The sequence below is a fragment of the Dreissena polymorpha genome, chromosome 7 (assembly GCF_020536995.1).
Source record: "Dreissena polymorpha isolate Duluth1 chromosome 7, UMN_Dpol_1.0, whole genome shotgun sequence".
Taxonomy (NCBI): Eukaryota; Metazoa; Mollusca; class Bivalvia; order Myida; family Dreissenidae; genus Dreissena; species Dreissena polymorpha.
Genome location: NC_068361.1, coordinates 65,324,940 through 65,348,759, shown reverse-complemented (window position 1 = coordinate 65,348,759; position 23,820 = coordinate 65,324,940). Strand labels below are relative to the sequence as shown.

At 32.5% G+C, this 23,820-nt stretch overlaps 2 protein-coding genes across 10 annotated transcripts in view; both read right to left on the bottom strand.

The window, feature by feature from the left end:
- LOC127837992 (zinc finger protein 729-like) overlaps nt 1-23,820 on the bottom strand; it is a 462,677-nt gene that overhangs the window by 98,018 nt on the left and 340,839 nt on the right. The window lies entirely within an intron of this gene.
- LOC127837993 (gamma-aminobutyric acid type B receptor subunit 1-like) overlaps nt 1-23,820 on the bottom strand; it is a 399,001-nt gene that overhangs the window by 374,533 nt on the left and 648 nt on the right. The window lies entirely within an intron of this gene.

The following is a 23,820-nucleotide window of genomic DNA, read 5'->3' as shown; positions in this document are numbered from 1 at the left end:
CGAATAGTCTTTGTTTAAAAACAAAACATTTGAATGTAAATGGTTCCATTATTTGTTTAAGTGCAAAATGGTTAAATTAATTTATCAGCTCGGAAAACGAAGATACAAAGAAATACAAGAAAAATGATACCATTGTTTTTTAGATATTTGTTATTTAAATCAATTGCATGTATCTACATTATTTACAATAGCGTGCAATGTTATCTTCATGTAAACGAATTCGAATATAAATCCAAACAGTTATTTCAATTTCAGTAATAAAGAATAAGTTTTTATGTAAAATATAATATTGTTTTGCAAAAAAGCAGAACAAACTCAATATTAATAATAGAAAAAACTAATTGAACCAAAATAGAAAATTTTCCCAAAATCCAAGTGTGTTTTAAATCAGTTTCACAATCAAGTGCCTTCCTGACGTAGAATGCATTTCCGTTTTCGATTGTGACATGAACTGCTGCAAGCCAACATGCAACAGTTTACGATGCCTTTCAACATTGATAACGCGCGGTAATAAACAACTTTTGTATAAGTAATTGCAATCTGTTTAATATTGGAATTTTATTAGTGTGGTGCTAACTTGGCTTATGCGATGAATAATTTACTTTTCGCTTTTTGTTATATAATTTTACTCCACATAATCGATTATGTTGGTTTAAGAAACTTTTATGAAACCTCAAATGGTCAATAATATTAAATATGGTTTATATTAATTTTTAGTCATATATTTATGTTAAAGTTCTATTTTCCTAAATATGGAAATAGTAAAACACTTTTAAATATATTGCAGACGTAAACAAAAATTAAGAATGACGTAAGTATTAAACTTGAATCTCCAAATATAAACACAAATTGTGGGTATTATGAAATGTAATATTCTACACTCAAGTGAAAAAACCGTAAGAAATAACTTCAATCAGCTTCTCGAATAAGACCAGTGGACGAACTATCCACTTGCTATCTACATATACAAGTCAAGTACTGAGCGTTTGAGTTTCTCTTTGTTTTGGTGCGAATTTTTTCAATTACTTCTTACAAGTTAATAAGAAAGATATAACAGTGCAAATAAGAAACTATTCAAACCTATATTTCGGAAATATTCTCACTCTAAATGCAACCATAAAACATCGTCTACGAGAGGCAGCAGATAACACGAATGCAAATGCTTATTTATTGCATGCAATTGTTAATAAGCCGTCTTTAAGACCACAAGCTATGCTATCTAAATATCCAGACGCACTCTTGTTTGCATGTTAGCACTTTAGCTTCAAACGTCTTTGATTGCTTAAACTTCGACTTGAAGCCCAGAGCAGGTCTTAACAGATCTTAATTTGTATGTGATGTAAATTTTGATATTATATGGTTAACGTTTGTTTTCTTTTAAATGGACATTAAAATGTGTTTAACATGAAGCAAAATCGGAAGAATAGACGACCACACATCTGTGAAAAACCACCATGTTTGCATGGACCGTTCCAAGGCGCTTAACACATTATTCGACGACGTTAATATTTTTCTTCTAAGTGAATTTATTATTCAAAGGTTTCGATACCAGCTGTAATTATGTCATTGTTTAGTGTTGCGGTCGTTGTTTTACTGTTCTATATTGCATTTAAAATTCAATAAAAGAAAATCCAATAGTAACGAATAGTGGTTGTATTGCTGTAGTTTCATTACTCCTATCTAACACTGTGCCGAGTTTTGTTCGTAACTGATCATTTGCTGACCATGTCAGTGGTCCCATTAGTTGTAACTCTGTTTTGTCATACAGCCAATTATCGTAATGAATGTTCATAAAGAAATGTAACCAATATATTGTTGCCTTAGCGGTTGCACGGTATAATGCCAGTTATTAGTTCATAAAATCAAACCATAGTGACTCATACAATTACACTAATAATTTATACAAGTAATGTATACTTCATAATAATTAATGTATCCTAATTATTTAAAGGTAGTCACTAAGATGTCACTAAATAAAAAAAATCAACAATAAGAAAGAATATGTATTCATGCATTTACGCCAAATATCAAACTGCCAAATGTTATGTAATTTTAATACATTCTCTGCATCTTTAAATTATTCAAGAAGTAAAAATGTAATGAAAATAGAAGTAACACATATCGCAAACCCGACATGAACAATGGATAACCGAGTTTCAATGAAGTTAACGGTCCGTTCACGAACTTCACTTACATTAAAGCTCTAACAACAATTTCCAATTATGATCCAAATATGGCCTTTGGAAAGAAGCACACGGAAGCATAAAGGTAATTATCTTAAATAAATATGTCAAAAGATATGGTTTCACGTCTGGGAAATAATAAATGCTCGGTAACGAACGTACATCTTTAGATTCTCTTCGAAAACTTTAAAAGCATTTACTCATTTAAAGACAAGTAAGTTGATACGACCGAAAATAATGTTATTTTAATGAATTTCATGTCGAATGCACAGCATGAAGCACTATTGATATGTTACGGCCATTCAATTTCAAGACCATTTGGTATTTAGACAATACTTTTCCAATATATATAATAACAAAACAAAGTGAAAACAGCGAAAGGACGTTTTACTATTGGACCGTTTTTATACGCTAGGTACTGTTTGAAAGCGAAAACATATTGCAGAACATGAAAAGAAGAAATAGCCCTGGGAATGTGAGTTCGGTTGTAGGTAAAATACCAGACATGTGGGGTTTCGATTAAGTTATCCGGATTCCGCCACATAACAAGACACTGCAAAATTGAAAAATATTTTAATTAGAACTTCAAAGCAGGAAACTGCAATTATAACTCAAAATTCGCCACAGCTTTCGTTATTCAAGTGCTAGTTCTGGGACTCTTGGTTCTTGACATCACGAAGGCCGTGGTTATTCTACATCGAAATACACCAACTCGTACGGAACTCGCGCCACGTTAAGCTGTCATTGTTTTTGTTTATTCTTGAGGTTGACAGTCTGTGTACACAATGTATAAATAAATGCTCCGATCCACGTTAAGAGGTTTACCGGCTACTGGAGGACTCAATACTTCATAATCTTTTATTTAATCTTTTTATTTAATGAAGCCTCTGCACATAGCATGTTGAAAACAGCACGAGGTAGACCGAGCATTTTGTGTTTGTAATTATTTGAAAACCGTTACTGGTAATCAATTTGCGGCACATTACATTTCACCTCAGGTAATTGATTTTGATTTGAAACAAAATGCATTAATAGAAACTCATGAAGAGTTACTTTAGTAACATTTGCGACATCAAATTATGGACGTATTGCATGCTCACTCATACGCCAGCACACATGCAACACGATCGTGCCTCGCAAAGTCGTCATTATGTTGCTCGTGTGATAATTAAACGAATTTGTAAATTACCATGTAACTAAATCGCCTATCAAAAGGTGTAAATCTCCAATACGTTGCATTGACCGTTGTTATCATTAATAATTTGTTTTATCACGTGCAATGTGTATTTTCATATTGTATAGGCACATGGACATTTAACTGACATAAAAAACTAGCGGATGTAAATATGAATCTTTCTCCTTGAACAATGAAATTACCCTTCTATGTGTATAAAAGATATGATAAAAGATGTGGGTTTTCCTTATATCTTTGAACTGACCTATTTCAAATATTTCAACTAAACAAGAGAAGGATGTCATAAAATGTTTACAAAAATACTTGTAATGAGTTATCTTATATAAATGTATAACTCTATTTTTGTCACAGATTCGGAAACACTCTACACAGTGGTATGCCTACATCTGTAAACGACGAAATACAGAGAGGTCCAATAAACGTTCCAAATTGGCGTTCATGAATACATTCGATTTCAAATAGAACCATAAATGGATTATGTTTGCATAAGCCGCAAATGTAACGGATGTACAGCTTTTTATAAGAATTGCTAATACCAATTGTTTATTCGGAAGCCTACGAATTCACACATTACGTTACCTTAATTTCATAGCATGTATTTAAACTATGCTTTTTGTTCAGCTTCGAATGTACTCTTTATAATTACCAGTTGCCTTTATACTGTGTTCATTTCATAATTATGACATTTGTAGACATTTATAGATAACAATAGTAATATGTTTCATTCATTGAGTACATGTGTGTGCTATGGCCAGACGTTTGGTTTGCTCACTTAGTCCTTAATATCCAAATTACATCGCATTAGCGTCATCTAAGACCTAAAACGGTCAGTTTTGCGAAAACAACGAAAGCCGTCGTAAGAACGCCGCTGTGTTGTTTGTTTCTTTAACGACATCCAAACATTATGAAATATCACGCACTTAAATTTGAACTGCCTTTTATTGCGTGTATGCGGCGTTCTCACCACAACGAGGTTATTGCTAGGCAAAAAAAGTTTACTCATAACAAAAAGCCCTACCCTAGTACTTGGATAAGATAAATATGCATGCCAACTAAACCGAGCCGACCCGAGTTGTTGACAAAATCGTATATATAGAACATTTTTGGTATTGGTCGATCAGCACGAGATCTATCATCTGCGACTTAACAGAATCCCCAGTACATTTTAAATGTATTTTTACGAAGTTGCCGACCTTTTTTCTCCGTCTTATAACGTTCTTACGACATCCATTAGCGTCTTTTAGGATCCAACTGCGTCCTGGATCATCATGAAAACGTATTAATAACGCAATGTGACGGGGTACATCCGATAGCAATCTTTTTTATGGTGAAGATAGATTAGCACACCGACTTTTTGTTTTCTTTTTACGTCTTTTCTCAAGTCTTGGTTAATAGAGCTGCACATATAAGTTTTCTTTAGATATAAATTACAAATAACAATTAAATATCTTAGACAGTTGCTCAAAGTGTTGCGTCTATGAGTTCGTTCGGCGATCGATTTCTTTTTAGTGCAACAAGAAACAATCAAATCTGTTACTTGATCTTTAGTGCACGTATTTTCAAAATATAAATATAATGTGAAAACAAGATATGTTGTATTATTTCAAAAAGTGCTTTGTTTGTTACCCATTTGTTTATCGATTTAAAGTTCAATTTACTATTAACGTGTGCCAAAAAAAATGAAATGAAATACATACTAAGCATTATATGGGCCTTATTGAAGTGACTGATATGCTCGATTGCCTTCTCTTTTATTTATCAATGGTGGTATTGGGAGTGTTTGTACAAACTTTGAGCGATGTCCTTGTTATTCTTTTATCGATCGGTGTTATCATTTCCAGTCCTTCACTTTATTGACTTGTTTTATTCAATTTCAGAGACAGGCATTAGAAGAAAGTTTCAAAATAATATGCTAATCAAAAAACGACATGAAATGCATTGTATGTATTGTTATATAACACGCGATTATTAAACATATATATTGTATGTAACTATGTTACAAATGTTGACATTCAAGTTTTATTGCGTTGAATTTTATTAGAAAATTTTCAATTTGCCCATGGTTAAATGTCAGATGATGGAACATTTGTTCCATTTAATAAGAATTCTGCTACTTACCTTACGAGATTCAGACTAATAACGTGTCAACACAATCAATGGTAAACTAGAATTAAACATGTGAATCTTTGTGTCGTATGTTTATTAGGATCGTTAATCTTTAAAAAGAAAAAAAAAGCTAAACATATTTGATCACGACCCCACAGTAAGATTCAATATACATCAAGCAATTATCGTTATTGCGTTTACAAAACGTCGTCGAAAGGAGTCGTCTTCTCGCGAAATTTACGTCAATGAGATCGGGAACGACTTTTTTGTACTAACCTTCGATTAACGTGAGTAAGAAACATCCATTTGTTTTAATAATATCAACATACTTTTAGGAAACATGAAATTGTTTCTGCCCTCCCACAGTGGGACCTATCATAATGACCCCTTGTTCGCTAGAATTTTATTTATTATACTATATTTACGGATGGGGGGGGGGGGGGGGGAAGCAAATGATCAAGAGAACACCATAGTCGATGTAACTTCGTCTTTCCTTCATTCCATCCTTTCCTTACCTGCACAAGATCGAAGGTACCTATGGCCGACTTTGATAAAACGTTATACGCAGCATCCCTAAAGGTGTGCGGGCAAACGCATATTTTACGGTGTAACTGCCTCAATGATTTTTAAGAAAGTTATTTGCCTTAAAATAAAATGCGCCAGATTTAAGTTATTTATGGTCGGAAATTGTAGATAATTTAAATTGTATATGCAGTTATCCTATGGGATATGCAAGGTCCTGATTGCAATGGGACTAATTCCTTTTTCGTAACATATATGATAGTCTCATCCAAGTTTTTGGAATTAACAAAGTAATGTATATTTGATTGTTCCCATGCTAAAATCAATCCATCCATCGACTACGAACATAATCCCAAATTAATGATGTTGTGCCGTACGTTAAAGCATTTCGAATGCATCATTTATGGAATTGAAAAAGTGTTATGCTTACCAGATTTTTTTTAACGTCGATATTGTATGTAAAGACTAAGACATTAGAGCGTAGAAAAAGTTTAATCTATGGTGTATAAAAAAATAAAAAGGCTTTAGCCCTGCCAATAATCAGATTATTGCATGCATCAACCGATTAATTGCCTCAGCTTTTACCAAGCAAATGCGTAGAACACCGTTCCAGAAAATATAATAAAACATAAATTTTAATTAACATACACATTTGTCCTATGCTTGAGGATCATACATAACGGTAAACACCATTTCTTAGGTAAAAAAACATTTTGAAAAAGACAACATTTTTTTTTAAAATTTATAACACTTTCATTAAGCGATTTCATTAAAATGCATTTATTCCAAGTAGATTGTTTAAATGCCAGTAAGATGGATTTTTTTGTATCTAAACGCAGTTTGCGCACGTCATAAAACATGATAGTAATAAACATAAGGACAGCGCCCAATCCCCACAATAAACTCGCTTCGAGGAATGTAGGTGTTAAATATTTAATTTGTTAAAAAGGTCCATTTAACAAATATTGATCCTTAAAACAAGTTTAATTATTGAACAATAAGAGTATATTATAAGAATGTTGATATTTGTTAAATGGTAAATGGACTTTGTCTCAAAAGCCTTTGATGTAATCGGTCTTGAGTACGCAGGTTAACGATGTAATTTCAATTTTAAGTTAACTGAATAAAACCCCAAATGGTCGAGTGCATGTCGACACAAGTGTTCTTATATTGAAAGCATTTTTGTTTCAAATAAACACATTCTTCATCTCGAACAAAATAATGTTTGCAACAATTGTATTCAGAAAATAGTTGCTCAGTAACAATTGATGTTTTAACTTATTTTAAAGTATTTGTTAATATTTTTGCTTAGTTTTTTTAACAAAATGCATTTGTTCAGTATTTAAAATCCCACAAACTATTCGAACTACAAGAAAAAATATACATTTGTGTATAGATCTGTGTTATTTAAATCAATATCATGTATCTCCATTATTTTCGACAGCGTGCAATGTTATTTTCATATACACAAATCCGAATATACATCAAAAGGTAATTTATATGTCAATAAAAAGAAGAAGTTTTTCATATAACATATAATATTGTTTAACAAAAAGCAGAAACAAACTCAATATCAATAATAATAACAAACTTATAAAACCAAATAGAACACTTTCCAACTATCCAAGAGTGGTTTAAATCAGTTTCAAGATAACACGCCAGCCTGGCGTAGAATCCATTTCCGTTTTCGATTGTGACATGTTCTGCTGCAAGCCAAAATGCAACTGTTTACGATGCCTGGTTAACCCATTGATAACGTGCGGTAATAAACAACTTTTGTATAAGTAATTGCAACCATTTAAACATTGGAAGTTTATTCTTGTTGTGTTAACTTGCGATGAATAATTTACTTCCTCCGTTTTGTTATAAATTTTGACTCCACATAATCCATTGTGTAGGTTTAACAAACTTTAAGCAAAGGTCTTATGATCAATTATGTTTAACATTGTTTATATCAATATCAGTCATATACTCATGTTGAAGTTATATTTTCATAAATATAGAAACAGTACATGTCTTCTGAATATATTGCAGATGAAAACAATAATTAAGAATGACGTCAGTATTTAATTGAATTTTCAAATATAAACACAAAATGTGAGCGTTTCGAAATGTAACATTTTACACCTAAGAAAAAAACGTTAGAAATAACTTCAATCTGCTTCTCGAATAAGACCGATGGACGAACTATCCACTTGCTGTCTACAAGTCACGACATCATACTGAGCGTTTGAATTTCTTTCTGTTTTGATGCGAATTTTCAATTCCTTTGTACGAGACGGAGTGAATAATAAAGGTGTAACAATGCAAAAAAGAAACTATGTAAATCTTTTTCGAAATTATTCTCTAGCTAATGCAACCATAAAATATCGTCTAGGAGAGGCATCAGATAACACGAATGCATATGCTTATTTGTTGCATGCAATTGTTAATAAATCGTCTTTAAGACCACAAGCTTTGCTATCTAAATATCCAGACGTACTCTTGCTTGCATGGTGGCACAATAGCATGAAAAAAAATTGATTGTTTATACTTCGACTTGAAATACTGCGCAGGTCTTAATAGAACTTGATTTGTATGTGACGTGAATTTCGATATTTAACGGTTAACATTTGTTTTCATTTTAATGGACGCGTATTTTGTGTAACGTGGAGCAAAATATGAAGAATAGACGACCACACATTTGTAAAATCTACGATGTTTTCATTGATCGTTCCAATGCGCTTAAACTTATTACTCGACGATATACATATTTGTCTTCTAGGTGAATTTATTATTCAAGTGCTTCGATACCAGCTGTAATAATGTCATTGTTTAGTGTTGCGGTCGTTGTTTTACTGTTCTATATTGCATACAAAATAAATAAAAGAAAATCTAATGGTAACAAATATTTATGTAGTTGTTTATTTGCTGTAGTTTCATTTCTCACATCTTACACTGTGCCGAGTTTTGTTCGTAACTGATCATTTAGTGTAAAGACAGTTCGGCAATAAAATTCCGCATATATATTCAAGACACTAAATGCCGCTCGCGCTTGATTTATTTATGGAATATTGGAATATATTAAGTGAAAAAACATACCTTAGACAAGACAATTCAAAACTCAAAACCGGAAAGCATTATTAAGGTTGGTACATTATTAGAACGTCCCTGGTATTGCATCTCTTTACTGAATAAATCATAATGCGTGCAATTTTGATGTCAATGCTATTTTCTGTTCAATAGTCTGGATAAAGTTAACATTAAGCATGGCTGCGATATAAACTCCATACACGACTCTGACCAAATAGAATGTCACCATCATTTATCCTTCGGTAAATATTTAAATATTTGTCCCGGCCATGTCAGTGGTCCCATAAATTGAAACTCTGTACTTTAAGACAGCCAATTATCGTTATGAATAAAGATATTTAACCTATATATTGAAACCTTTTGCATATATTGTTTTAGTTAAGAGATCCGGATTTGGCCACAGAACAAAACAACACAGCATTACAATTTATTTCAATTAGAACTTCCTAGCAGGAAATGGCAGCAAATTCGCCACAGCTCACATTATTCAAGTGCTAGTTCTGGAACTTTATGGTTCTTGACGTCATGAAGGCGATTCTACATCGGCATACAACTACTCGTAAGGAACTCGCGCAACGTTATGTTGTCATTGTGTTTGTTTATTCTTATATGTTCTATTTTTCTAAGGAGGGTCGGATCTTGTATTTATACATTGTGTAAACAGACTCTTAACTTCAATGTATTAGTTAAAGAGGTTTACCGGCTACTGAAGGAGGTAATGCTTCATAATCAAATAATTTAATCTCTTAATATGGTGAAGCCTCTGCGCAAATTAAATTGAATACCGCACGAGGCAGACCGAGCCTTTTGTATTTATTTACTTATTTAAAAATCGTTACTGGTATTCTTTTGCGGCACATCACATTTCATGTAAGGTAAACAATTTTTATTTTGAAACAAAATAATAAATACAAACTGTGAATAGTCACTTTTATACATTTGCGACATTTACATTGCATTCTAAGTTACACCACGGCACACATGCAACGTGATCGTGCACATGCAATGGAAAGTCGTCAATATATTGCTTTGGTAATTATTAAACGAATTTGATAATTACCATGCAATTAAATCGCCGTTCAACAGTTGTAAATCCACGAATACAATGTGTTGACCGTTGGCATCATTAATCATTTGTTTTATCTAGTGGCTGTGTATTGTCATATTTTTTCAGGCACATGGACCTTTGACTTACACACAAGGCTAGCGGATTTTAATATGAATGCCTCACCTGAAAATGTTTTTACAATTTCCTTAGTAATGTTCAATAGAAAGTATGTCTATTTGAGAAAATGGCGTGCCTTCAGGTGTGTGATATCGATGATGTAAAGCTATATAAGAGTTTTTGTATAAATCATTTCTAATCAGTCACTATGGATAAAATAATGCTCATCCATAGGTAAGCTACAATTCAGGCTATATTTGTAAATGGTGAAACTAGCAGCAGGTTCTAGTGCGAGTTTTAAGTGGAAGAATAGAATAAGTTCGGGTAAGATTCTCTTCCATTCAAACACGCGACAGCTTATTTTAATACAATTTGACTGTGCTTATTGTGTTTTTGCAAACAAAAGATACAGTTTTTAGTGACGGACCGTTTTACTTCCTGTCTTCTGTTTAACTCTGTATATAAGGAACCGTGCAGCTCAAATATACAATAACATGAATTTGTAATTTAAATTAACTTTAAGAGTGACCTTTTCAAAAGTTCGATGGATATTTTTGCTTTAAAAGTTGAGGTAGTCGGTTGCATAAACGATTTTATGTGTATATATATAATGTTATAAATATCTAATAGACCACATCTTATAAATGTGTTGCATGACAGAGCAAGAACCAACGCGCACATACCTGGCTGTCGTTATAATTCATGTGAAGCATATAGTCTGTTAAGAGGTCGGTTCGCTTGTTCACATCCTCCAGAGCCATCTGAACCGCAGGCAAACATCCTTGACCCCCGGCCCAGCTGCCGGACATGGGAAATATCCCGCCAATAGTGAGATTCCTACCCTTGAATCCGAAAGTCGGTCGGATTGTCACGACAACTAGAACAAGAAGACATCGTCGGACAAATGATCCGTTCTTTCTCATTGAAGGCAATGATATACTATTTGATATTGTGTTAACAATTTATTTTATACGTGTAAATATATGCCATAAATAGCAGTTGCTTGTTTATTTGTCTCGTAAAACTGACACTGGCATAACTAGACAGTTAAATAACGTAATGACTCATCATACGATTCTTAATCGATATATAAATAAGAAAACTTTAAAACGCAAGATACATAAACGTTATCACACCAGAATATTAAAATAAACAAATACGTGAAACTTTCATAAATCTCCTTCATGCAAATCAAACAATGTAACGTCCGCTATGATCTACAAACATATTCGTGAACTATAAAGCGTTTATAACTTCGAACACGTCCAAATGGCAGCAACACCCGCAGCTTTCCTGAATAAATCTATATCATTTTATTCCTATCAGATCACAAAAATCAATCACGATCCACTGTTATCCGATATATACATCGAACGCAACACGTTCACTGCTATATTGTTCCGTATCCTGAGCAAACCATGCCAATATTGAATTTGCTGAACAGCGCTTTTTGTTTGCCAGTAAAAGCAATATCAGAGACGTAAGAATCTATCCAGCGAGAATTACAATCGATCGATATGGCAGCCATCTAGTCTTCATGACAAAAGTTTCGTCTTTTCTTGACACGGATGACTTAAAGATTAATCTGATAGCTGAACGTTTCATTTAGAAGCTGATTGAAACAGGAAGCAAACAATAAATCGCCCTATTGGTGCAAAAAGGTATCATGTGCATTAGATTGTTGATTTCACATGGTACCTTTTTGCACCAAGGGAGCGAAAAAACAACATATAATTGGTTCTTAATAAACATTTAATTGAAGAACAATTTGTTTTACAAATAATTATTCCCACAAGAATATTTTAATAAACATGAATAGCGACACTTTGGATAGAATATATTCATAATTGCACGCGGAGGAAACCGTTCGTTTTGTAATTCGGCATGTATGGATGGAGCATTTACATGTACTAATTTATATAACGTATACCATTAAATTATAATTGGTGTGTATTGGCAATCACTTGTTTCCCTAATACAGAAGTCATATAAGTTTTTTGCTGACAATTCAAAGTGATATATACACTGCAATCTCATTTTCTATGTGGGCTTTTACGCGTTTAAATACACGTACAAAATAAAAGAAAGCAAACGCGATTGCTTAAGAATTGGACTATTGTGAGATTGACATTAATGCACGATTCCCTATTATATAAATAAACGGCTCTCGCAAACATGTTCAAGGGCTCATTGTATGTATCTGACTACAAATTCTGTGAGAAAACGAAGCGAATCTAATCATATTTATCACACAAAAGACGCAATGAAAAGCCGCATCTTTGAAAACACTAAAGCAATCATAAAAAGCCTTGCACCGAAATCAAAATTGATGACAACAAAACACTTATTGTGTTTTGTGCATAGTCTGGATAAAGCACGTAAAACGATTTGAAATACCGCGAAATCATGTAGTGTCTGCAGAAACCATTCAGTCAAAACCACACAAAAATCAACATGGGACTATTTTTACTACCAAGTCCATGTTGTAATTATGCAACAGTGCACAATTGTACAATATATTAATTGCAATAAGAAATGACACACCAATAGCAGAATTAACAGGGATCCGTCTTTGAAGGTAAAAAATAGTTGATTTTTTTTTAATATGCTAAATAGGATAAGAGGTATTAATGTATCTACATTATGCATCAACTCATAATAAGATAAATGCATTAAACGTTGCAGAAAAAGGCTGTCATGTCGCTTCTTAATATATGTTTCAATATAGTGCATTGCCTAGTTTAAAGAAGTTCCGATTTACGTAGTTAGTTGAAGCAGGTCACATAGTGCACAACACAATTATGTCATTTTTATTCCCACATGTGATATTATCTTTTAAATTGCCCTGTAATACTTTCATTATGTCATCTCGGTCATATCTATTTTCAATTGAAAAAAAAAATGGAATTAAAGTAATTCTTTTTGATCTTTGTGAAAGATTTGTTATATTCCCAGAAAGAAAAACAAACACACAATAAAAATCAAAAGTTAAAATATTGGAATCATTTATTTGAAAGGGAATTTTTGCTTTCGGGCGCCGATTTCATATAATTGCACATAATCATAAGCTCAGTGCATTAAATGTCCACCATTGTTCTCAGTATTTCTTTAAGATAACGAAATCTCACAATTCTGACTTATATGGTTTTTCGTAATTAAAAGTCTTTTGGCTTTCTATGTCAGATATAATTAATGTTTAAGTTCCTACGCTCCTTAACTAGCTTTGGGTGATCGTGTTCAAATACTTAGTTTACAAGAGTTACGGTTTGTTATTGTTATATGGTACCTTCTTGCATAGTTGTATTTTTAATGCCGTATCGCAATGGTTGATACAGTGAGTGTCGTATTTATATAACTAATAACTTAATGTCATTGACATTTCTAGGCCTGAACTGGCATGATTTATCCGCTTATAGGAAATATAAAAACTTCAAATATATTACATATAATTATGGGATTGCAATGTGAGTAAGTGCATTGTTAATAATGTTTTTGGATATGCAGGCTTACAAAATGATTAAAATATACTGTCAATTGTTATGAAAGAGTGTTATTGGGCGTGCAGACATTACTGATATAAATATATCTATCCTAGACATAAAAAACCCTGTATCCGCAAGAGTCAGGAAATATAACTCTCAATAAGGAGGCCGATTAGAATATATTTTCTTAGCATAGTTCATTTAGCAAATACAGAATGTCAAAAAGGAAACTGCCCAATCGGGCAATGGTCAATCAATGTGTATATTATTGAGTTATCTTATCGTGGTATTACCTTTGAATATATATATAAGGATTTGATTTGTCCGATTACTTAAACGTTCCTTAAGTCTCAACTTCTGTTTCTATCGTAGTATTTTATTTCTGTATGTTTTTGTTTGAAAAAAAAGTGTATTGATGATATTAACTTAAAGCTTCTTCTTTCCCACAGTAAATACAAACTAACCCAATGAAATTGATGATATATTTAATGTTTATAACAATTAAGCTACTAAATTAGTAGTTTATACCAGAGCAAGACAGGGAAAATCCCTTTAAATTACAGCGCCACCTTTAAAATACTCGTATCCGAATCAAGTACATAGAGTGCATTTATCTTTAAAATATTTCAGTAAATATCATATCATAAAATCTCGATTCCGTTTTTATATAATCCGTATTGCTGTAAATGAATTAAATATTACTTTTGCAATAAACTGAATTTAAAACATATATGGACAGTTTGACGTGTTTTTGTTCTTTGCTTAGTTCAGTACTGAATGGTCCTCGATTTACAATCTCGTCCTGTTTTTAGCCACTATGATTGTCCTGTATAAAAGACATCATGGTTGTTTTCCTGTTGACACAGCTTATGCTTCACACATCGTATGTTGAAACATCAGCCTAAGAAACTATAGTTGGATTTTTAGTATGTCAAAAGTGGGCACCGTAATCATTTCTTCATCATATGACTTAAGATCAACGTGTTTATTGAGCTACTATGTAAAATATTTATGTATGCAGATAATAGTATTTAAAGTTATATTTAATGTTTTGCTACCATCATAATGGTTTTCTATTTCTATTCTGTTAGTATTATGTACGTTTGTATGTTTTTGGTTAGTATTCAAAAATCAATTTCTAAGATTTTGTAAAAAACGAATAGTCTTTGTTTTAAAACATAATAATTATTTGAATGTAAATGATTCCATTATTTGTTTAAGTGCAAAATGATTAAATGAATATATCAGCTCGGAAAACAAAGATACAAAGAAAAACAAGATATCATTCTTTTTAAATATTTGTTATTAAAATCCATAGCATGTATCTTCATTATTTATTATAGCGTGCAATGCTATCTTCATGTTAACGAATTTGAATATAAATCCAAAATGTAATTTCAATTTCAGAAATAAAGAATAAGTTTTCATGTAAAAGATAATATTGTTTTGGCAATAAAGCAGAAAAAACTCAATATCAATAATAGAAAAAACTAATTGAACCAAAGTAGAAAAGTTTCCCAATATCTAAGTGTGTTTTAAATCAGTATCACGATCACACGCGTGCCTGACGTAGAATGCATTTCCTTTTTCGATTGTGACATGAACTGCTGCAAACTAAAATGCAACAGTTTACGATGCCTTGTTAACACGTTGATAACGAGCGGTAATAAACAATTATTGTATCAGTAATTGTAATTTGTTTAATATTGGAATTTTATTCGTGTGGTGCTAACTTGGCTTATGCGATGAATAATTTACTTTTTGCTTTTTGTTATATAATTTTACTCCACATAATCGATTGTGTTGATTTAACAAACTTTTAGCAAACCTCAAATGGTCAATAATATTAAATATGGTTATGTTAATTTTTAGTCATATATTCATGTTAAAGTTCTATTTTCCTAAATATGGAAACAGTGAAACACTTTTAAATATATTGCAGACGTAAACAATAATTAAGAATGACGTAAGTATTAAAATTGAATTTCCAAATATAAACACAAAATGTGGGTATTACGAAATGTAATATTCTACACTTTAGTGAAAAAAAAGTAAGAAATAACTTCAATCAGCTTCTCGAATAAGACCAGTGGACGAACTATCCTCTTGCTATCTACATATACAAGTCAAGCCACCATACTGAGCGTTTGATTTTCTCTCTGTTTTGGTGCGATTTTTTTCAATTACTTCTTACAAGTTAATAACAGTGCAAATAAGAAACTATTCAAACCTATATTTCGGAAATATTCTCACTCTAAATGCAACCATAAAACATCGTCTACGAGAGGCAGCAGATAACACGAATGGAAATGCTTATTTATTGCATGCAATTGTTAATAAGCCGTCTTTAAGACCACAAGCTATGCTATCTAAATATCCAGACGCACTCGTGTTGGCATGGTGGCACTTTAGCTTCAAACGTCTTTAATTGCTTAAACTTCGACTTGAAGTCCAGAGCAGGTCTTAACCGATGTTGATTTGTATGTGATGTGAATTTCGATATTATATGGTTAACGTTTGTTTTCATTTAAATGGACATTAAAATGTGTATAACGTGGAGCAAAATCGGAAGAATAGACGACCACACATCTGTGAAAAACCACCATGTTTGCATGGACCGTTCCAAGGCGCTAAACATATTATTCGACGACGTAAATATTTCTCTTCTTAGTGAATTTATTGTTCAAAGGTTTCGATACCAGCTGTAATAATGTCATTGTTTAGTGTTGCGGTCGTTGTTTTACTGTTCTATATTGCATATAAAATTAAATAAAAGAAAATCGAATAGTAACGAATAGTGGTTTTATTGCTGTAGTTTCATTACTCCTATCTAACACTGTGCCGAGTTTTGTTCGTAACTGATCATTTGCTGACCATGTCAGTGGTCCCATTAGTTGAAACTCTGTATTGTCATACAGCCAATTATCGTAATGAATGTTCATAAAGAAATGTAACCAATATATTGTTCCCTTTAGCGGTTGCACGGTATAATGCCAGTTATTTGTTCATAAAATCAAACCATAGTGACTCATACAATTACACTAATATTTTATACAAGTTATGTATACTTAATAATAATGAATGTATCCTAATTCTTTAAAGGTAGTCACTAAGATGTCACTAAATAAAAAAATCAACAATAAGAAAGAATATGTATTCGTGCATTTACGCCAAATATCAAACTGCCAAATGTTATGTAATTTTAATACATTCTCTGCATTTTTAAACTATTCAAGAAGTAAAAAATGTAATGAAAATAGTAGTAACACATATCGCAAACCCGACATGAACAGTGGAATAACCGAGTTAATGAAATTAACGGTCCGTTCACGAACTTCACTCACATTTAAGCTCTAACAACAATTTCCAATAATGATCCAAATATGGCCTTTGGAAAGAAGCACACGGTAGCATAAAGGTAATTATCTTTAATAAATATGTCAAAAGATAAGGTTTCACGTCTGGGAAATAATAAATGCTCGGTAACGAACGTACATCTTTAGATTCTCTTCGAAATCTTTAAAAGCATTTACTCATTTGAAGACAAGTAAGTTGATACGACTGAAAATAATGTTATTTTAATGAATTTCATGTCGAATGCACAGCATGAAGCACTATTGATATGTTACGGCCATTCAAGTTTAAGACCATTTGACATTAAGACAATACTTTTCCAATATATATGAAAACAAAACAAAGTCAAAACAGCGAAAGGACGGTTTACTATTGGGCCGTTTTTATACGCTATGTACTGTTTGAAAGCGAAAACATATTGCAGACCATGAAAAGAAGAAATGGCCCTGGGAATGTGAGTTCGGTTGTAGGTAAAATACCAGACATGTGGGGTTTCGATTAAGTTATCCGGTTTCCGCCACATAACAAGACACTGCAAAATTGAAATATATTTTAATTAGAACTTCAAAGCAAAAAACTGCAGCTATAACTCAAAATTCGCCACAGCTTTCGTTATTCAAGTGCTAGTTCTGGGACTCTTGGTTCTTGATATCACGAAGGTCGTGGTGATTCTACATCGAAATACACCAACTCGTACGGAACTCGCGCCACGTTAAGCTGTCATTGTTTTTGTTTATTCTTATATGTTCTATTTTTCTAACGTGGATCGGAGCCTTTATTTATACATTGTGTACACAGACTGTCAACTTCAAGGCATTACTTTAAGAGGTTTACCGGCTACTGAAGGACGCTATACTTCATAATCTTCTATTTAATCTTTTTATTTAATGAAGCCTCTGCACATAGCATGTTGAAAACAGCACGAGGTAGACCGAGCATTTTGTGTTTTTGTAATTATTTGAAAATCGTTACTGGTAATCAATTTGCAGCACATTACATTTCACGTCAGGTAATTGATTTTGATTTGAAACAAAATGCATTAATAGAAACTCATGAAGAGTTACTTTAGTAACATTTGCGACATCAAATTATGGACGAACTGCATGCTCACTCATACGCCAGCAAACATGCAACACGATCGTGCCTCGCAAAGTCGTCATTATGTTGCTCGTGTGATAATTAAACGAATTAGTGAATTACCATGTAACTAAATCGCCTATCAAAAGGTGTAAATCTCCAATACGTTGCATTTACCGTTGGTTTCATTAATAATTTGTTTTATCACGTGCAGTGTGTATTTTCATATTGTATAGGCACATGGACATTTAACTGACATAAAAAACAAGCGGATGTAAATATGAATCTTTCTCCTTGAACAATGATATTACCCTTCTATGTGTATAAAAGATGTGATAAAAGATGTGGGTTTTCCTTATATCTTTGAAGTGATCTATTTGAAATATTTCAACTAAACCAGAGAAGGATGTTATAAAATGTTTACAAAAAAACTTGTAATGAGTTATTTTATATAAATGTATAACTCTATTTTTGTCACAGATTCGGAAACACTCTACACAGTGGTATGCCTACATCTGTAAACGACGAAATACAGAGAGGTCCAATAAACGTTCCAAATTGGCGTTCATGAATACATTCGATTTCAAATAGAACCATAAATGGATTATGTTTGCATAAGCCGCAAATGTAACGGATGCACAGCTTTTTATTAGAATTGCTAATACCAATTGTTTATTCGGAAGCCTACGAATCCACACATTACGTTACCTTAATTTCATAGCATGTATTTAAACTATGCTTTTTGTTCAGCTTCGAATGTACTCTTTATAATTACCAGTTGCCTTTATACTGTGTTCATTTCATAATTATTACATTTGTAGACATTTATAGATAACAATAGTAATATGTTTCATTCATTGGGTACATGTGTGTGCTATGGCCAGACGTTTGGTTTGCTCACTCAGTCCTTAATATCCAAATTACATCGCATTAGCGTCATCTAAGACCTAAAACGGTCAGTTTTGCGAAAACAACGAAAGCCGTCGTAAGAACGCCGATGTGTTGTTTATTTCGTTAACGACATCCAAACATTATGCAATATCACAAACTTAAATTTGAACTGCCTTTCTTTGCGTGTATGCGGCGTTCTCACCACAACGAGGTTATTGCTAGGCAAAAAAAAGTTTACTCATAACAAAAAGCCCTACCCTAGTACTTGGATAAGATGAATATATATGCCAACTAAACCGAGTCGACCCGAGTTGTTGACAAAATCGTATATATAGAACATTTTTGGTATTGGTCGATCTGCACGGGATCTATCATCTGCGACTTAACAGCATCCCCAGTACATTTAAAATGTATTTTAACGAAGTTGCTGACCTTTTTCCCCGTCTTATAACGTTCTTACGACATCCACTAGCGTCATTTGCGATCCAACCGCGTCCTAGATCATCATGAAAACGTAATGTGACGGTGTACATCCGATAGCAATCTACTTTATGGTGAAGATAGATTAGCACACCGACTTTTTGTTTTCTTTTTACGTCTGTTCTCAAGTCTTGGTTAATAGAGCTGCACATATAAGTTTTCTTTAGATATTAATTACAAATAACAATTAAATATCTCAGACAGTTGCTCTGCCTTAAAATAAAATGCGCCAGATTTAAGTTATTTATGGTCGGATATTGTGGATAATTTAAATTGTATATGCAGTTATCAAATGGGATGTGCATGGTCCTGATTGCAATGGGACTAATTCCTTTTTCGTAACATATATGATAGTCTCATTCCGACACAAGTTTCTGGAATTAACAAAGTATTGTATATTTGATTGTTCTCATGCTAAAAATCAATCCATCCACCGACTACGAACATAATCCCAAATTAATGATGTTGTGCCGTACGTTAAAGCATTTCGAAAGCATCATTTTTGGAATTGAACAAGTGTTATGCTTACCAGAATTTTATTTAAACGTCGATATTGTATGTTAAGACTAAGACATTACAGCGTATCAAAAGTTTAATCTATGGTGTTTAAAATAATAAAAAGGCTTTAGCCCTGCCAATTATCAGATTACTGTATGCATCAACCGATTGACTGCCTCAGTATTTACCAAGCAAATTGCGTATAACACCGTTCCAGAAAAGATAATAAAACATGAATTTAATTAACATACAAATATGTCATATGCTCGAGGATAATAAATAACGGTAAACATCATTTCTTAGGTAAAAAAAAAACATTTTGAAAAAAAACTACATTTTTTTTTAATTTATAACACTATTATTTAGCGATTTCATTAAAATGCATTTATACCAAGTAGATTGTTTAAATGCCAGTAAGATGGATTTTTTTTTGGATCTGAACGCAGTTTGCGCACGTCATAAAACATGACAACAATAAAAATAAGGACAGCGCCCAATCCCCACAATAAACTCGCTTCGAGGAATGTAGGTGTTCAATATTTAATTTGTTCTAAAGGTCCATTTAAGTTCTAACAACAAAAACAGATAATGTCGATGATATTAAAACTTAACAAATATTGATCCTTACAACAAGTTTAATTATCAAACAATAAGAGTACTTTATAAGAATGTTGAGATTTGTTAAATGGTTAATGGACTTTGTCTCAAAAGCCTCCGATGTAATCGATCTTGAGTACGCAGGTTAACGATGTAATTTCAATTTTAAGTTAACCTGAATAAAACCCCAATTGGTCGAGTGCATGTCGACACAAGTGTTCTTATATTGAAGGCATTTTTGTTTCAAATAAACACATTCTTCATCTCGAACAAAATAATGTTTGCAACAATTGTATTCAGAAAATAGTTGCTAAGTAACAATTGATGTTTTAACTTAATATTTTAAAGTATTTGTTAATATTTTTGCTTAGCTTTTTCAACAAAATGTATTTGTTCAGTATTAAAAATCCCACAAACTATTCGAAATACAAAAAAACATACATTTGTTTATAGATCTGTGTTAAATCAATATCATGTATCTCCATCATTTTCGACAGCGTGCAATGTTATTTTCATATACACGAATCCGAATATACATCAAAAGGTAATTTAAATGTCAATAAAAAGAAGAAGTTTTTCATATAACATATATATTGTTTTACAAAAAGCAGAAACAAACTCAATATCAATAATAATAACAAACTTATAAAACCAAATAGAACACTTTCCAACTATCCAAGAGTGGTTTAAATCAGTTTCACGATAACACGCCAGCCTGGCGTAGAATCCATTTCCGTTTTCGATTGTGACATGAACTGCTGCAAGCCAAAATGCAACTGTTTACGATGCCTGGTTAACCCATTAAAAACGTGCGGTAATAAACAACTTTTGTATAAGTAATTGCAACCATTTAAATATTGGAAGTTTATTCTTGTTGTGTTAACTTGCGATGAATAATTTACTCCCTGCGTTTTGTAATAAATTTTTACTCAACATAATCCATTGTGTAGGTTTAAGAAACTTTTAGCAAAGGTCTTATGATCAATTATGTTTAACATTGTTTATATCAATTTTAGTCATATACTCATGTTGAATTTATATTTTCATAAATATAGAAACAGTACATGTCTTCTGAATATATTGCAGATGAAAACAATAATTAAGAATGACGTCAGTATTTAATTGAATTTCCAAATATAAACACAAAATGTGAGCGTTTCAAAATGTAACATTTTACACCTAAGAAAAAAACCCGTTAGAAATAACTTCAATCTACTTCTCGAATAAGACCGATGGACGAACTATCCACTTGCTGTCTACAAGTCACGACATCATACTGAGCGTTTGAATTTCTTTCTGTTTTGATGCGAATTTTCAATTCATTCTAACGAGACGGAGTGAATAAAAAAGGTGTAACAGTGCGCAGGTCTTAAGCGAACGTGATTTGTATGTGACGTGAATTTCGATATTAAACGGTTAACATTTGTTTTCATTTTAATGGACGCGTATTTTGTTTAACGTGGAGCAAAATATGAAGAATAGACGACCACACGTTTGTAAAATCCACGATGTTTTCATTGATCGTTCCAAGGCGCTTAAACTTATTACTCGACGATATACATGTTTGTCTTCTAGGTGAATTTATTATTCAAATGTTTCGATACCAGCTGTAATAATGTCATTGTTTAGTGTTGCGGTCGTTGTTTTACTGTTCTATATTGCATACAAAATAAATAAAAGAAAATCTAATGGTAACAAATATTTATGTAGTTATTTTATTGCTGTAGTTTCATTTCTCACATCTTACACTGTGCCGAGTTTTGTTCGTAACTGATCATTTAGTGTCAAGACAGTACGGCAATAAAATTCCGCAGATATATTCAAGACACTAAATGCCGCTCGCGCTTGATTTATTTATGGAATAATCAAATATATTAAGTGAAAAAACATACCTTATACAAGACAATTCAAAACACAAAACCGGAAAGCATTATTAAGGTTGGTACATTATTAGAACGGCCCTGGTAATGCATCTCTTTACTGAATAAATCATAATGCGTGCAATTTTGATGTCAATACCAGTTATTTTCTGTTCAATAGTCTGGATAAAGTCAACATTAAGCATGGCCGCGATATAAACCCCATAAACGACTCTGATCAAATAGAATGTCACCATCATTTATCCTTTGGTAAATATTTAAATAATTGTCTCGGCCATGTCAGTGTTCCCATAAGTTGAAACTCTGTATTGTAATACAGCCAATTATCGTAATGAATAAAGATATTTAACCTATATATTGTAACCTTTGTATATATTGTTTAAGTTAAGTTATCCGGTTGTGGCCACAGAACAAAACAACACAACATTACAATTTATTTCAATTAGAACTTCCTAGCAGGAAATGGCAGCAATAACACAAATTCTCCACAGCTCCCATTATTCAAGTGCTAGTTCTGGGACTTTATGGTTCTTGACGTCATGAAGGCGATTCTACATCGGCATACAACTACTCGTAAGGAACTCGCGCAACGTTATGTTGTCATTGTTTTTGTTTATTCTTATATGTTCTATTTTTCTAAGGAGGGTCGGATCTTTTATTTATACATTGTGTAAACAGACTGTCAACTTCAATGTATTAGTTAAAGAGGTTTACCGGCAACTGAAGGACGTTATGCTTCATAATCACATAATTTAATCTCTTTATATGGTGAAGCCTCTGCGCAAAGTAAATGGAATACCGCACGAGGCAGACCGAGCCTTTTGTGTTTTTTTAGTAAATTAAATTTAAAAATCGTTACTGGTATTCTTTGCGGTACATTACATTTCACGTAAGGTAATCAATTTTTTATTTTGAAACAAAATCATAAATACAAACTGTGAATAGTCACTTATATACATTTGCGACATGGGGACGTATTGCATTCTAAGTTAAACCACGGCACACATGCAACGTGATCGTCCACATGCAACGGAAAGTCATCATTATATTGTTGGGGAATTATTAAACGAATTTGATAATTACCACGCAATTAAATCGCCTTTCAACAGGTGTAAATCCACAAATACGTTGCATTGACCGTTGACATCATTAATCATTTGTTTTATCACGTGCTGTGTGTATTGTCATATTTTTTCAGGCACATGGACCTTTGACTGACACACAAGACTAGCGGATTTTAATATGAATGCCTCACCTGAAATGTTTCAACAATTTCCTTAGTAATGTTCAATATAAGTTATTTCTATATGAGACAATG